The sequence below is a fragment of the Lipotes vexillifer genome, unplaced genomic scaffold (genome assembly GCF_000442215.2).
Source record: "Lipotes vexillifer unplaced genomic scaffold, Lipotes_vexillifer_v1.1 scaffold778, whole genome shotgun sequence".
NCBI classification, from domain to species: domain Eukaryota; kingdom Metazoa; phylum Chordata; class Mammalia; order Artiodactyla; family Lipotidae; genus Lipotes; species Lipotes vexillifer.
Genome location: NW_006774127.1, coordinates 33701 through 50487, shown reverse-complemented (window position 1 = coordinate 50487; position 16787 = coordinate 33701). Strand labels below are relative to the sequence as shown.

General features: G+C 36.5%; 1 pseudogene; it reads left to right on the top strand.

The window, feature by feature from the left end:
• Window positions 1-15880, top strand: part of LOC103077323 (alpha/beta hydrolase domain-containing protein 17A pseudogene) — a 48841-nt pseudogene extending 32961 nt beyond the window's left edge.
• The last annotated feature ends 907 nt before the right edge of the window (window positions 15881-16787 follow it).

The window sequence follows — 16787 nt, the reverse complement described above, 5'->3', positions numbered from 1 at the left end:
TAGTTATAGGCTTCCTTTGGGCCCACATTTCTGCCAACCAGTTAAACATCTAGAATCTATTCTTAATGGACTCATTCAATACTTTTGGCATGATTCAACTTTATATTCCTATAACCGTGATACCACACCATTAATATCCATTACTATACGTACTCCTCCTATTTCTATGTGAAAAAGTTATAAAAATCATGCAGTTTTGGTGAGATATGCAGCAAACTCTTCATAAGTTACCCTTTGTAGGTCACTTCTTGGAACCTGTGAGAACTCGAACTTATTTATATGTTTAGAAACAAAGAGGAATGGTAGGGATAGGCCCTGAAGAGAATCAGCAGTGCCATGAAAGAAAAATACCTCAGGGGAAGCCATTACAAACATTTTAGGCAAAGGTGCGCTAAACCTCATCAGGTGAAAGGCCTACTTCTACTGGCTAAGAAGACTGATCAGAATTTAAAGATTCAATGTCTCCAGCTTCAGTGAGACCTGCCCATACGTACCCATTTCAAATTTCAGGACCCCATTCCTTCCTGGTCTACATCCTGACTTGGATAGAACACACTCTGTAAAGTTGAGAATTCAATTTGTGTTGTAATTCAGTCACTCACAGGATGAGACTCTGGGTTTGTTTGTTACAGAAATCCCCCTGACCCCCTTTAGCTACAAGAGAAAAGGCTTTCTTTCAGGGCAGTAATAGAAACTTTTAGGTGATTTATGTATGACATGAGGTGAGAATTTAAGCCCTGAGCTCATCATTTTCTTTCCCAACCTTCCCTACATTCTGCAGCATAGTTAGGGACAATCAGCCAATCCTACAACCTCCTCAATCTGATTAAAATGTTCTAAGGTGGTAAATACATGGTTACCCAGAACCTCACTTTCTATGGATATTTGGTTAGACATATCCACGTGGCAATATTTTCTGTGCCTCTATTACCACATCATGATGTGCACTACTAGTGCCCTCTTAATCACTGGCAATAAAGTCTTTAGTACCTGTAATTTTTTTTTTTTTTTTTTTTTCGGTACGCGGACCTCTCACTGTTGTGGCCTCTCCCGTTGTGGAGCACAGGCTCCAGACGCACAGGCTCAGGGGCCATGGCTCTTGAGGCTTTTCAACTGATTGAATCAAGTCCATGCAAATTATCTAGGATAATATTCTTAAAGTCAGCAGGCTATAAATTTTAATCAAATCAACAAAATACCTTGACAGCAATACCTAGATGAGGGTTTGACTGGATACCTGGAGACTATAGCCTAGCAAAGTTTATTTGTCAAAAAACCATCACAATTATCATAAGCCCCATGAGGTGTTATGAGAATAAAAATTCTAACATATAAAGCATTTCTCACTCTGTCTGGCACATATTAAGTGCTATGAAAAGTGTTAACTATTGTTTAAGTCATTCTGTGTTGAATTTCTACTTCTTGAAGCAAAATGTTCCCTAACATTTTTCATTATTAGCAGGGAAATAAGGAGTCTCCTAGCTGCTGGAAAATCATTTGTAGGAGCTTGCAAATCATTTTCTGGATTTGGTCCAGCTGGTCACAACTACCTTCTCTTTTGTTCAGGGAAGCAAGAATGTTTCCAGAAAGAGGTGAGAAGGAAGTAGGCAGATGCCAATAATAGCTATAATTTTCTACTTTCTAACACACACACACACACACACACACACACACACACACTTTTTAATACACACAACTCTAAACTTTACCCTATGTGATACTATCATCCACATGCAACTCAACGCACACTCACAAAAGGAGAAATCCCTAAGTCAGATCCAGCTCTTTTCATTCCCATCCTAGTCCAGGGGGCCTATATCATTGGCATTCTTTTTCTTTAGGCCTAGATTTGTCACTATATAATCAGGAAATTTATGGACTATATGGTAAACCTAATTACCTTTTATATAGTCAATGTTTAATTATGGATGGAAAGCTGGGTAACTTTCAAAAAACAACCAACCAGAAAAGAATAGAAGTGAAAACAGCACATAACAGTCACCACCTAAAACGTTCATCCTCCAACGGACTGGGTATAAAAGGAACTAAAACATTACTTTACAGTGAATGGAATGAATAAATGAATTATCTATTCTAAACTGCCCCAGATTCTACCACCTGAACATATTCCCTTTCTTCCTTGTCTTCTGCCCATCAAAGAGGGCCACTGTGGCTGGGGAGAATGGCAGTAAAGCAGTAGACCTTGGATGCATTCCCCTCCTGGTTAAGCATTCCTGAAGCAGAGGGATGCTCACATTGAAGGAAAGAAAGTAGTTAACCCATTGTAATCAGTCTGAAAACATTTGCCTTTTGGTAATTAGACTGATGACATTTATAGTAGGAGGTTCCTTATCTATAAAATGCTGCCAGCAGAATGTCTTTGATTTAAGATTGGTTATGATAAACTATGCTAGAATCTATAGATTGGTGGTATGTGGCTCCAGAAAATTATCACACAAACTAAGTGATTATCTGAGTATAAAATAATTTTGTCATAACATAAGTGTTCCCTGCTATGTGAGGCAATAACCTTCATACCTTTGTAGAGATTACATGCTTAATTCTGGGTCAAAGAATGTTTGTCTAACGTGAAAAGGAAGGACCTGGGAATCATGTACAATACCCTAGACTTCCCCCTTCTTGACCTGATAATCTCCATTACTTGTATACCTTGAATTATTATCAAGATTGATTCTGGGTAAGATTTTTGATCCATAAGAGTCCAGCTAAAAAACCTGATCCCTATGTTAGTTCAGAGAAAATGGCCCTACTAGACTGACAAACTTTGGCCTCATCTCTATGACTGTGTAGGTAAAGTGTATGAGAATTTCTTCAGCTGTTGAGGAATCCCAAGATATTTCTTTGGAAATCTAAGAATCTCAAAATATTAATTGACTGAATGTAAACTTCAAAAACTATCAGTGCCAGAAAATGTCTAAAGTCAGCAGCTTCAAATCAAAGCCTATCCAGTATTTGCAGATGTTGGTGTCATTAGTAACTGACCGTAGTATTTTTCTATTTCTCCTTGACTCAGCATATTACAGAAAGAAATGACCTGCCTCAACAATGCTCTAGATCTGTCTTGCACTGTCTTCTTACTTTCTAGATAGGCTACATTTTATTTCGATGTTTTTCTAGCTTGTAGCATTATTTTACTCAAAACAGAAAGAAGTGAGAAATTCTCTTTAATTTCCTATTTTTTTTTCCTCCAAGTTAGCTACAGACTCACCTTGTACAACGTCCAAGTACCAGGATATCACAGAGGTATTTTAATAGCTGGTTACTGCCTATGATATTGGGCTGTTACCATCTGTATTTGTTTGCCAGGGCTGTTATAATAAAATACCACAAACTGTGGCTTAAACAATAAAAATGTAATGTCTCACAGTTCTGAAGGCTAGAAGTCTGAAGTCAAGGTGTCAGCAGGATATGTTCCTTTTGAGGGCTGTGAGGAAGGATCTGTCCCAGGCCTCTCTCCTTGGCTTGTAGATGACCATCTTCTCCCTGTGTCTCTGTACATTGTCTTCCCTTTATGAATGTCTGTATCCAAATTTTCCCTTCTTATAAGAATACCAATCATGTTGGATTAGGGTCCACCCTAATGACCTCACATTAAGTTAAAAATTTTATTACATCTGCAATGACCTTATTTCCAAATAAGCTCACATTCTGAAGTTAGGGGGATTAGGACATCAACGTATGAATTTTTGGGAGACACAATTTACTCTATAACACCATCTTGGCTTGTGTGAAAGGGACTCTATTTCCCAACCCCTTGATATAGCCAATTTCCCATTTTACGGTCTGCCTTTTGCAATTTGTAGTCCCTCTTCCTCCTTGTATTAATCAAGGTTCCAATGGACAGAAACCCTACATGTGAATATAAGGAATGCTGGGATTTGTATTGATTTTTTTCTATTGAATTGTGGAGAGAATGAAACTGGCTTTGAGGGTCATAAAACACTTGAATATTGTTGAGACTTTCTCTTTCTTTTGTTTGTTTCTCCTTGTCTGTTGGCTTGATTCTGTCAAACCAGCTGTTCAGGCTAGATTGAACCCACAGCTACAAATAGTTCTAGGCTCATGTGAATGGAGCCTCAGGCATCCAAGACCCAAAAGAAGGCATTTCACTGCCAGCTCCTGCAAGAATAAACCCAAGGAAGGCTTTTTGTAGTTCTTGCTTTATGAATATGTTCACCTCTGGATCAATCGCTGTGACTAAAGACAGCTGGATTTTACCATGTCTTACCTGCTCACACCTAATGACCTGGGATTGGGGTCTGTAAGCAGGGGTAAAGTGATGTGAAAGAAAAACATTGACAATAAAAAAAATTTTATGCTGCTAGCACATCCTCCACTTCAATCATCTTAGAAAATAATGCTTAATGTCTTAAGAACTTTCATCAGTGGAGAAAATGCAAAACAGAAGATACTTATAATTTGTTTCAGTTCCTTTTAGCGATCATTCTGATATTTACTATGCTCTTTATCTCCTTCTTTAGTGCTATAGTTTGTGTCTTATCTTTTACTTTTCAGAATATTGTCCTAGATATTCATTGTTGTGTGTGTGTGTGTATGTGTGTATGTTCATGTTTGAGAATGTGCTTCTTTAATTCTAAAAAACCCACAAAACTGTGGTTGAGGCCTTCCCTGGTGGCCCAGTGGTTGAGAGTCCACCTGCTGATGTGGGAGACACGGGTTCGTGCCCCGGTCTGGGAAGATCCCACATGCCACGGAGTGGCTGGGCCCGTGAGCCATGGCCTCTGAGCCTGCGCGTCCGGAGCCTGTGCTCTGCAACGGGAGAGGCCACAACGGTGAGAGGCCCGCATACCACAAAACAAAACAAAACAAAACAAAACAAAACTGTGGTTGAATTACTTTTCTCTCTCCCTCATTGCTCAGCTGGTTATGGTTAGGAAAAAACCATCCTCTGGGATGTATGTTGTGAACTGATTTAACACAATTTAGTCATTTAACATTCATTAGGTACTTTTATTAAATATTGATGCCTTTGAAAATTAGAGGCAGATGGGGAGTGCATTTCTTCATGATTTCACCATTAGGTTATATGTTCCCATGGTAGTCAGTCTTTTTTAGACCAAATTCTTCAAAATACAATGTATTGGAAAGCACGTAAAAATGATTCAAGGAACATTTATTTCTAGGCTCAGGGAACTCTTATTCTTTCTTAAGGAATTTCAACAATTGTCTTACGTGAAAGACAATTCCAATACAGCCTTAGTACCACACTGGCTAAAAATTAAGCTGGATCAGCAGATGGAGGACACAGAAACCAATGGAGCTCTATTTTGGGAGTACAAATTCAAAAGCAGTAGTTGCTGAACTTGTTAGATGTTTTTTCCATTTTTCATGCAAGGACTTTCTAGGAGATCACATATTTTGAATAACACTTATTTCTCTAAATTTTCTCTAACACCTCTCATACTAGTTAACAAACAGCATAATGGAAATATTGATAATAATATTTGAAGTGCTTAATAGGCCAGGTCTGGGGCATGCTTCAGTGACTGAGTTGCTTCAAAGCATAACCCTCCTCTACTACATTGCAGATTAGAGTCCACTTATGCACACTTATATAAAACTGTTTATACTGAAGGGTATTTCAAATGAATTACTCTATAGACAGTATAACACTAGGTTAGATGGATGGATTATGCAACATGTATTTCCAGTTCAAGGTCAAGACATCTTGGGTGAGATTCTGAGGAGTTAGAAAATTAGATCTGCATAAAATATTTTATCTGGGTTAATTAAACGACTCAGCTTGAAACTAGCTTTCTATATTTACTTTTAATTTCCATACCACCTTCCTCTTCAGGTACCAATATGAGTAGGCTTGACATCTTTTTGTTTCAACAACCCATTGGGTCAAGAAAGTGAATTACTGGTTTATGAAGCCAGCTATTGAAAATCTGCACAAAAAATTCAACTGTTCTACAAAGGTTTTGTTTGGAGTGGCTGCACTTCTTTTTTTTTTTTTTTTTCTTTAGGAACAGCATCATGCATGTTTAGAAAGGCTAAGTCATTCTGAGTTTATTAAGTATCTTGGGTAATTGCTGAGCTGCCCTTTTTTTTTTTTTTCTCACTCCTGGAAACTAGGGGGCTGGGTGAGTTCTTCCAGATTCTCCTCCTCTCATCTCACATCCCACAAAGTCACTTTCACAGGACTGAGAACTCTAACACTGAGCCTCTGTCCTTTTCCAGACTGTCCTAATGTACTAAATCTACAATAATCCATCTTAATTTAAGACTCTGGGTAGTACTTTCCCTAGTTAGTGCAATATAGTGGGATTATGTTTGTTTGTTTGTTTCTCTCATACATATTGTTTTGATAACTCCAGTTGCTATCAAGTCTAGAAAATGAGAATTGTCCATTTGCCTTCACTACATCATGTTTCTCAGGGGTCTTCTTAATAATCATTTGTTGTTGTTTCTGACTTTATTTCCATTCAGCATATAATATTTTCTCAGGCTCAATTTCTGACTTATACTGATATCCACCTAAAGAGAATTAGCCTAAGACTTCATATATATATATATATAACATATATTTTAGAATTGTTTTATCTGGAATACTATTACTGGATATGAAAACATTACTGGCTAATAACAATAATAGCTTTTCTATTAGAGAAAGAATATACTTACTTCCTTTCCTATAGAAAGTGAATCAGTTACATATTTTAAGGAGTAATTACTCCTTAAAATACATTAAATTTTATTTCCTCAGAATATAAATGAATTGAGATTTCAAATGAATTAATTATTGTTGTTTATTTGATTATTTCCTTATTCACATTTGTTCAACATTGTTTTGCTCATTTAAGGATATTTCCCTATATTCTCTATGGTATTAATTAAACAATTTGCAGCCATTCCAAATGTTGATACTATAATGGAAATAATACAAAACTAGTCTTAAGATAGTTTCCTTACATAAGTGAAAGGGGCATAATATTAAAGTTAGGGCAAGTGTTTATATAATAGTATTTCATGTTTTGAAAGAATTTAAATTTCTGAAAAATGATCATTTCTTTATAACCTTCAAAATGATATTCTGTTTTAATTGGATAATAGTTTAGGTCATCTCTGGTGTTAGAACTCTGGTATTAAGCATAATAAATAGATACACACAATTTCTAAATTATCCTTAACCATCATATATTACAGAAAATGCTTACACACAACACACAGTCACCTTTTAAAACTTCACAAATCCTTTTGTAAAATAACTATTTTATATATATTTCCATTCACAATGTAAAATAAAAACTGGTGATTTATAAAAATTTGGCAATTTGAAAAAAATTAGTGAGTTTAAACAGTGAATATTTTGTACTTTGATCTTCTAAAGTGTTACAACCAAATTTCTTGATGGTTTTGTCCATATGTCAGCATTTCTAAAGTTTAGACATTTATATGTAAAATGAGGAAAATTTTACTTTCACTGCACATCCCACATAATTCCTCACTTCTTAGCATGGACAGTGAGTAGTAGGGGATCGGGGTTGTAATTATTCCACTGGTTCCAGAGGTCAGTTTGTTTTAAGAAACACTCTTACTCTACCAGATGAGGGAAAAATGTGCAAGGGAAAGACATTGGGTGGGCTTTCTACTATAAATTTCAGCAAATAGATGTTTTCTTGTTTCTGGATTATTAACAGCTTTTCTGTAAAGCCATTATCATTATACCTTAACAATTAACATATGCTAGAAATATGAGTCAAACTTAAACAAGTATGAAAATAAAAAATAAAGTATATTATAAATGACACTATGTCATAGACCCAAATTAAACCCTATAACCAAGACATTTAACACCACTTCTTTCCCCCCACTCTTAGCACACCATTGAGAAATCAAAATATTCACATATTCCATAAAGAAATCAATTTATAAAACATTTAAAAGGAAACAAAATATTATAGAGAACCCACCAAGTGTTTCAAATATATTAACAGAGTAAAATGTGTTAAACCCCAGACTACCAATATTTATCTCTACAAGAAGTCCAATTGTGCACTACTTGAGATGTACACTTCAAATAAATATGACTCAAATAAGGAAAAATCAAACTTCCTTCAGGCAAATTCAAACAAAATTCAAGTAAGGGCATTGCATTATTAATCCAAACTATAATTTAGGATAAAAACATTTATCAAAATAAGAGAGACAAATGTTAACAATGAATTTGTAATAGCAATAAAATTCAAATAGAAACATGGAGATATCTTCAGGGACTTGTTCTATCTTTCTCTCTTCTACCTGCTATTTGATATTGATGTATATGTACATACCAAAATATGTATACAATTATTTTCCATTTTCTTTAATCTCTACAATGTCTTATTTCTTAATCAAATGCAGTCTGGGATGTTAATAGATAATAATTTTACTTATTTCCCTTTATAGTATATTTGCATTTCAGTTGAGGCTTTCAGTAGCTCAAAACAAGGGAGAAAAAAAAAAGAACATTTCAAGCATCAGTTTGAAACTCTAGTGAAGTCAGAGAATGTAGCTGAAATATTACTGTTTGTACATACCAAGTTACATGGATCAATTAATTTATTTTGGTTTTCCCAACAAGTTTAGGCTATCATATAGATTGATCTATGGCATATAATTAATGCAAAAGGAAATTGTGGAGGCAAAAAGAGAAAAATGGTACATTTAACCTAGTCCAGCAGAATGGTAGACACTTCTGCACTGCAGCTTTTGGAAAGATTAAACTGCACTCCCATGTATTTTTAGAATTATGCTGACAAAGTTTATAATTGGAGGTGATAGAACTGGATCAGATCAACCTATGCTCCAAAGTGCACTAGCTCAACAATCCCAGGGGACCACTTAAAGTTTATAGTCCTTCTTACTGTAGTGGGAATTTGAGAAATAATGGCTGACATGGGAGGAATTTCTTGTTTTTTGCCAAGTTAAGTAGATTAAATCAAGGTTACCTCATTTTTTTCTATCTAAACCAACGAAAATATTCAGAATCTCTGTAATGGCAGTAGAATCTTGAAGGCAGAAATACCTGACAGTTCCATTTTTTATTGTTAAACTGAACATATGTTTATATGTAACACTCATTTCAAAGGTATATGCAAGGGAATATAACCAATTATATTATGGAATTCAAATTCAATGATATAATTGAATTTATAATTGAATATAATATAATTGAATATTTAAATTTTAATGAAATATAAAAGTCTAAGTCATATATTATGATTAATATGTCACATCGAACATGTCAAATCTAATGTTTAGAAAATGTAGATTGCACTTGTTTGATACATCAATATATTTATGTCAAAATCATTATAACATATTTAGGCCAAACCTGATTGCTCATAGCCAAATTACGAATATGTATGTATTTTCAAAATACATTTGAAGTAAATATATTTTTGATAATTTCTGTTTCTCCCACTTTTTAAAACTCTCATATTGTCTCATATGAGACAACTCTCATATCACATTCAGGTAGCAAATCATTTTTCTCTGAATGACAGAAACATCATTTTGAAAGCTTGATGAAAATGTTGTGTTAGGATTATTAAAATATTTAAAAAAAACAAATAGCTTTAAAAAGTAATGTTTGCGAATGACAAATATTTTTTCTTTTATAAAGTTATAACATTAAAATTTGATGCAGGAGAAAATGAAGCTGTGTAAATGAGTTTTCTTTGTTATAAATATCACCTTAAAATTTCTATAACTCGGGGAATATGGCCTTTCTAGTCAACTTACACCTTCAAAATCAACAGTGAATATTTAAATATTAAGATATACTTAAAAGAATTTATAAGTCTGTTTAGTCATCCATGGTTAACAAAATAGAGAAAAATAATAGAAATCCAAACGTTCATTTTTTTTAGTACTTCAGTTTTCAGAACTGGTTCACAGTCATTATTTCATTTAATTCCTTCAAACATAAGGAAATAGTATTAATACCAGAATGGAGTTTAGTCTTATTTTATGGTGGATTGTTTCAGTCATCTAACTTGTCAGTAGAGAGGCCATGAGGATGAGAGCACAGATCAGAACACATGATTTATTCTTGACAACTAATATCACTATTGAAGTTTTCTCTGATATTTCAAAATATTTTCTCAAGCATACTCAATTCTATAATCCTTCTAGCTCCTGTACAGGCTAGCCAAATCTCACTTCTGTATATTTTTCCTGTGAAATTCATTCCTCTCTTATTGTTCCTAGAGCAACCTTGTATTATAATTGTTATCTTACATATCTGCTGATTCTTTGAAAGAAGAATATGCCTGTTAAGTCCATCTGGTCTAACATGTCATTTCAAGAAATGTTTCCTTATTGATTTTCTGTTGGGATGATCTATCCATTGATGAAAGTGGATATTAAAGTCCCCTACTATTATAGTAGTGCTGTCTACTTCTCCCTCTAGGGAAATCTGAGGACATTTCTTATTCAACTCTATATATTAAATGTAGAACATAGTGACTGAGAGGTATGAAGTATTTAATAAATAAGTGAAATAAATAAAATAAAAAATGCAGTGAAATCAAAGCATGTTAAGCAATATCTCTTTTTCTGAGTAGAGATTTTAACACCCATAAATTCTGTCTATATTTACAAGCCTTAACCATTATTGAATTTCTACAGAGTACTATGGATATGTGCATTGAAATTTTATGAAACATGACGTTAAAACAATAAATTTACTAAAATAGAATTAAAAATAATCATTTTCATAAGTACAGGCTAGATGCTATATTCTATCAGAGAGAAAAATATGGTAACAGATATATTTTAGAGTATTTTTTTCTAAGAATACTTTAGAGTCTCTTTTTAAACATAGGTTATGACACTTTTTTCTCAGATGGTATCTGTTACCTCAAGGAATCGACATTTCAGTTTTTATTTTTGAAAATATAATTAATGGATGACACTTCAATGCTTTTGAAAGGACCTTGCATCCTTTATTGTTGCATAACAAAGCACCAAAACATTTGATGTCTTAAAAGAAATGCACTCTTTCTCACAATTCTGTGAAATGCCTGATCAGTACTTCTGGAATCACCTGGCATCATTAAGTCTTACTCAGGCAGCTATAGTCAGCTGAAAGATGTGCTAGAGGTTGATTTCAGCTGGGACAGTTGGGATGGTGGGAGCTTTAATCTTGGGATTCTCCACAGCCTGGTGATCTTGTGGCAACATTTATGAGGGCAAATCCCAATGCCTTACATTAGCCAATGTCTTGAAGTTGATGTGGATGTGACCTCCAAGGAATAATGGCTAAAGGGAGGCATATTTTATTTGGGACCATTAATGTAAAACTCTAAGGGTGACCCAATACTAATATTTAAAACCTCAAACACATATGTATGGTTAATTAAATAAATCATAATAATTCCATGTCAGTAAGATATTTATAACTTGTCTAAAACCATGCTCTTAGCAGAATGGAAAACAGTTGAAATTTTGAAATTATCAGAACAAGCAAATTACCCTTTTCATGTTGGATCACATAACTTAACTGTTTGACTTTCAAGTATTCATTTTCTGAAAACTATGCCAAAATAAATCTTTCTAATAATTTTAATTTGAAAATGCTATTCCCCTTATTAATTCTTTGTTCTTATCATCACATCTTGAAGCAGCCCTGAACATATGCCAGTCAGATGTCCCTTCAAGGATGTCATTACCGTGCAGATGCAAGTGTACAGATAGCTGACAGCCTCCAGCTGCAGCACCTGCTGGATCTGAGTCTTAAGCTGAGGCCATGTTCTTCCTGAACAGCTTCCCTCCAAGAATGCACAATGGTGGAGGGACTAGGAAAATTCATCTAACACTGATGAGTAGGATAGCCATCTAAATTGGTGGTAGGGCATCTCACAGAAGCCTAAAGAAAGCAATGTCCTATGCTGAGTTAAGTTGAAATGCTCGAATTGTTGTGACAGACAATAGAAGAAGAAACAAAAAGTCTCAGGAAAGTGGTCATGCTGGAATTGGTATATTATATGAGGCCAAAGTATCACTGGAGGATTATGTTCCAAGGGAAGGCTCAGAAGACACAACATTGTGAAGACTATTGGGAACATTCTCATGAGATAGCTCCAATCTCTAGATAGCTCCAATTCTAGAGCAGAAATACTTTATTAGCCAATAGGAATTTTAAATAATATGGAACTTGCACAGAAGGCTGCTCAAGTGCCTTACTTTTTTAAAGGGGTTTATTGTATTCATTTGAATATGCAGAGTAAGCAATAAAGCACATGTGCCTTTAAAAAAAAAAAAAGAGCTTCCCTGGTGGCCCAGTGGTTAAGAATCCACCTGCCAATGCATGGGATAGGGTTCGATCCCGGTCCAGGAAGATCCCACATGACATGGAGCAACTAAGTCCATGCACCACAACTACTGAGCCTGCACTTTAGAGATGGCAAGCCACAACAACTGAGCCTGAGTGCCACAACTACTGAAGCCCATGTGCCTAGAGCCCGTGCTTCACAACAAGAGAAGCCACCACAATGAGAAGCCCACACACCACAACACCCACTCTTCGTAACTAGAGAAGCCCTTGTGCAGGAATGAAGACCTAACGCAGCCAAAAATAAATACCTAAAATAAATAAATTTATTTTAAAAAAATGCTGGGTTCCCTCATGAGAGGGACCCCAGCAACACTCAGAAGTCTTGGCCAGGGGTCACTGCCGGAGAACTTTCCACTATGCTCAGCATATTGATAGCAATGGGGACAGTGATGCCTCAAAGCAATAGAAGCCCAGTGGCAACTCTTAATAGCCCAAAGCAGGGGTGGCTGGTGATCACAATTACTATACTAAGTGGGGAGATCAGAGTGACATTCAAGCAGGATTGACACATAGAAAGTTGAGAAGATGGCTAACAGCACATAGCATGTCTGAGAATAAAATATGTGATGCCAACAACATTCTACTAAATATACATAAACAAAAGAAAGCAAGGTTGAATGAACAGGAGGTTAAGGGAAGCCACTCCAAAAGAGTAATAATCCTTTATTCAATTTCCAGAACTTAGGTCAGTTCTTGAACCCAGAATGCATTGATTGAAGTAGAAAGATCCACAATAATTAAACAGGGAATAGATTCCTCCAGCCTTTCCCCAGAGGGACATGCAGGTGTTTACTCAGATGATACATCAGGAAATGGGGTTCCCCCAGCATTTCAAGAACAATTGGACACAGGATCTGACTTAGCTTTGATGCTTGAAGAAAAGAAATATCATCATGGTTTCACTATTAAAGTAGGGGCAGACAGGAGTCAGGTAATTATTGAAGTTATGGTCACAGTCTGGTTGTGGAAACAAGAGTTATATCCCTCAGGTTCTGAATGTATAATTGAAGATGAAGTCCTTGGAAGCTGAAATATATCTGATACGAAGTCCTTGATCTGTGGGATAAGATCTATTATGATTATGGGGGAGTCAAGCCTCTGAAATTGCCCATACCTTCACCTTGATAGTGAATCAAAACCAGGATTGTATCTCCAGAGAGGCAGTAAGTGGCAGAAATTTGTGTCACCTGTAAAGATCTAAATAATGCATAGAGGTAATTCTTATAATATGTCTGTTTAATTTGCCACTGTGACCTTTGTAGAAATTTGAGGGATCCTGGAGAATGAATGCATAACACCAGAGTTTCAATCAAGTGGTAGTCTCAATCACAGATGTCGTGGCAAACAGGCTTGAGTGGATAAATACATCTGCATGTACATCGTATGTGACCATCAATTTGGCAAATATGTGTTTAATCTAGAATGTTCAGAAAGTGTTCTTATTAACACAAAATAAACTAAAATACACATATTTGGTTTGTCCCCAGGTCCCATGGGTCTATTAACTGTCATTCCTTCTGTCATAATACAGCTTTAAAAATATCTGTATCATATGGATATACCAGAGAACATCACATTGGTCAACTTCATCCATATATTTTAACCATATTACCTTGAGTGAGGTATGATGAGGCCAGATGTAGAAAGACAAGAGAGAGAGAGGCTGGAAAGAGTTTTACAGTTTTGTTTTTCGCTTTTTGTTTTTTGTTTATACTTACAGTCCTCTGGAGAGAGTACAGCATGCCATGTAGGACCACTCAGGGGAAATACTAGGGTCCATCACAAAACAGAAGGTGAGGGGCAGCTGTGGGAAAGAGCCTTTATTGTGGTTTCTGTGGGAAGAAAATGTTACAGTAGGGAAAACAGGCTTAGGATTAGATAATGCACATAATTGTGGTGGACTCTAGGGCACAATAGCTGTCTCTTTGTGGCAGGTACCTGGTCCTGAAACAATTGCAGAGGTGTATAATTGCTCAAAGTATGAGAACCAGAGAGAAAATTGATCAGAGGTATGGGCTTAATGGGCTGCTCAAGAAGGGGAACTAACTGGCCGCTAGCCAGGGCTCAAAATTGAGTCAATGTAGCATGTGCACACACACACACACACACACACACACACACATTACACCAGGACATGATTATCAGGCAGGATAAATACAATGTATATTTACTGAGGGGCAATAGCAAATGTTGTGGCCAACTGCACAATGACCTGGAACAGAAAGGACTGGTGGATCAGAGACAAGGAGGTCTATGACAGAACCATGTGTGTGAATATCCAGGAGAGAGCACAAAGTGTACAGATCACCCATCATGGAAGAGACATTGAATAAACAAGTAGACTAAATAACTGCCAATTGATATTTTCCTTCCTTTGTTTTCACCCACTCCAGAAATTGCATGATATGGACATTAATGGAGTGGCCACAATGATAGCATGGAGACCACATGTGGGCCCAAAAGTATGGACTACAAATGTCGGGGTTAATCTAGCTATTCTCTCTTCTGAACCTCTAACCTGTCAGCAATTAGAAACGAACTCTGAACCAGTATTATGACATTATTCCTTAAGGAGTCCAATCAGCCATATTGGAATTCTTCTCTCCTTGAAGACCACTAAATTATTCTCACAAGAATAAACAATTATTCTGAGTATAGGTTTGCTTTTCCTGCCCATAGATCCTCAGCCAGCACAAACATCCAGAGTAATCGAATGCTTAATCACAAATATGATATCCCACACAAAATAGTGTCCAACCAAAGAATATACTTTATAGCAAAGGATGTATAGGTAAGGGCCCATGACAATGGGATCTATTGGTTCTATCTCATAATGTTCCAACCAGATGCAGCTGGCTTGTTAGAGCATAGACAGGGTCTTAAGGCACACCTGAGGCACCAGCATGAGGCGTCCCTGAAGATGAGGTACCATTCCCCAGAATTCAGTGTAAATACTAAATCAGAGACTTATGTGTGGAGCTGTGTTCCAAATAGGAAGGACACAGGAGACTGGTAACTAATGGTTGGTAGCAGGAGTGGCCTTGCTTGCTGTCATTCCCATATCTGCAAATGTGGGCTCTTCGTGGTTAGAAGGTTTGGTCCCTAAGGATTATGCACTCTTGCCAGATGACACATCAAGGGTTACATTGGACTACAAACTAGTGCGGCCAGTTGGGCACATTGTACTCCTTGTGTTCAAAAACCCAGGCAAGAGGAGGAGCTTGTTTTGGTCGGGTAATTGACCCTGATCAACTGGAGGAGGTATGGCTGCTGTTATTCACTAAGAGCAGGGAAGAAAATATCTGGGACTCAGATCATACCAAGAAAGGAATGTTTATCAGAGGCTCTGCTCCTTCAGGAAGGCGAGTTTGGATCTTACCACCAAGTAAGCCAGTGGATCCAACAGATGTTCTAGCTGAGGCCAACAGACTTGGAATGAATACCAGTGTGAAACCGAGAACAATTGGAGCTGAATTTATCCTATTAAATTTTGTCTTCTACATTTTCTTCTAAAGGAAAAGTCCACTAGAACTCTGGAAAAATTGTTCCTTCAACATATTTGTAGAAGTTAGTCCACATGGCACAAGAGAGAGACTGTGGCAACCATGAAGATGCACCACTTGGATCCTCATCAAAGTAGTACAGTTAACTGCCAGCCTGCAGCCTCAGTTGTCTTCAGGATCTGCCTTAGCTTTTGAAAAGAGATCGTGCTCTTTCAAAAGCCTGAGCCAATAAGTGACAATGTAAGTATACTATGGACTAGCTATTTCTGTCCAATGCAGGACTCATTTGACAGACAATCTTTCCTCTACACCTCCCTGTTGGAATAACTGTCAGATCTAGATTGCAGTCTGATATTCTGTCTGCCCAATGTTTCTTCTTTCTCATGTGTCAGATATGTATCTTGGTTGGAAGGATTTCCCTGCCAAGTTCTCCTTCCTTCATTTATCTCTCACTGAAATTAACCCCTGATAAACTGTGTAGACTCTTAACTCCATTTCTATATCTGCTTTCCAAAGCATCCAGATGACACACACAAACATTCATTAAAAGTTACAGGAAATAAAGATCTTAAGCTTTGATTTAATAAATTACTAAAATGTTGATATTGTGTGTTATGTGCTGAATGTTTGTGTTCCTCAAATATTCATATGTTGAACTCCTAACCTCCAGTGTGATAGTATTTGGAGATGGGGCCTTTGAAATGTACTGAGGATTAGATTAGGTCATGAGGTTAGTGCCCTCATCCTGTGGGATTAGTATCTTTATAAGAAAAGACACCAAAGAGCTTTTTCTTGACTCCCACTTGAAGAAGAGGTCATGTGATCACAAAGCATGCTGGTACCTGCCTGCAAGCCAAGAGAAGAGGCTTAAGAGTAAAAGCTACTTTGTCAGCACCTTGACCTTGGACTTCCCAGCA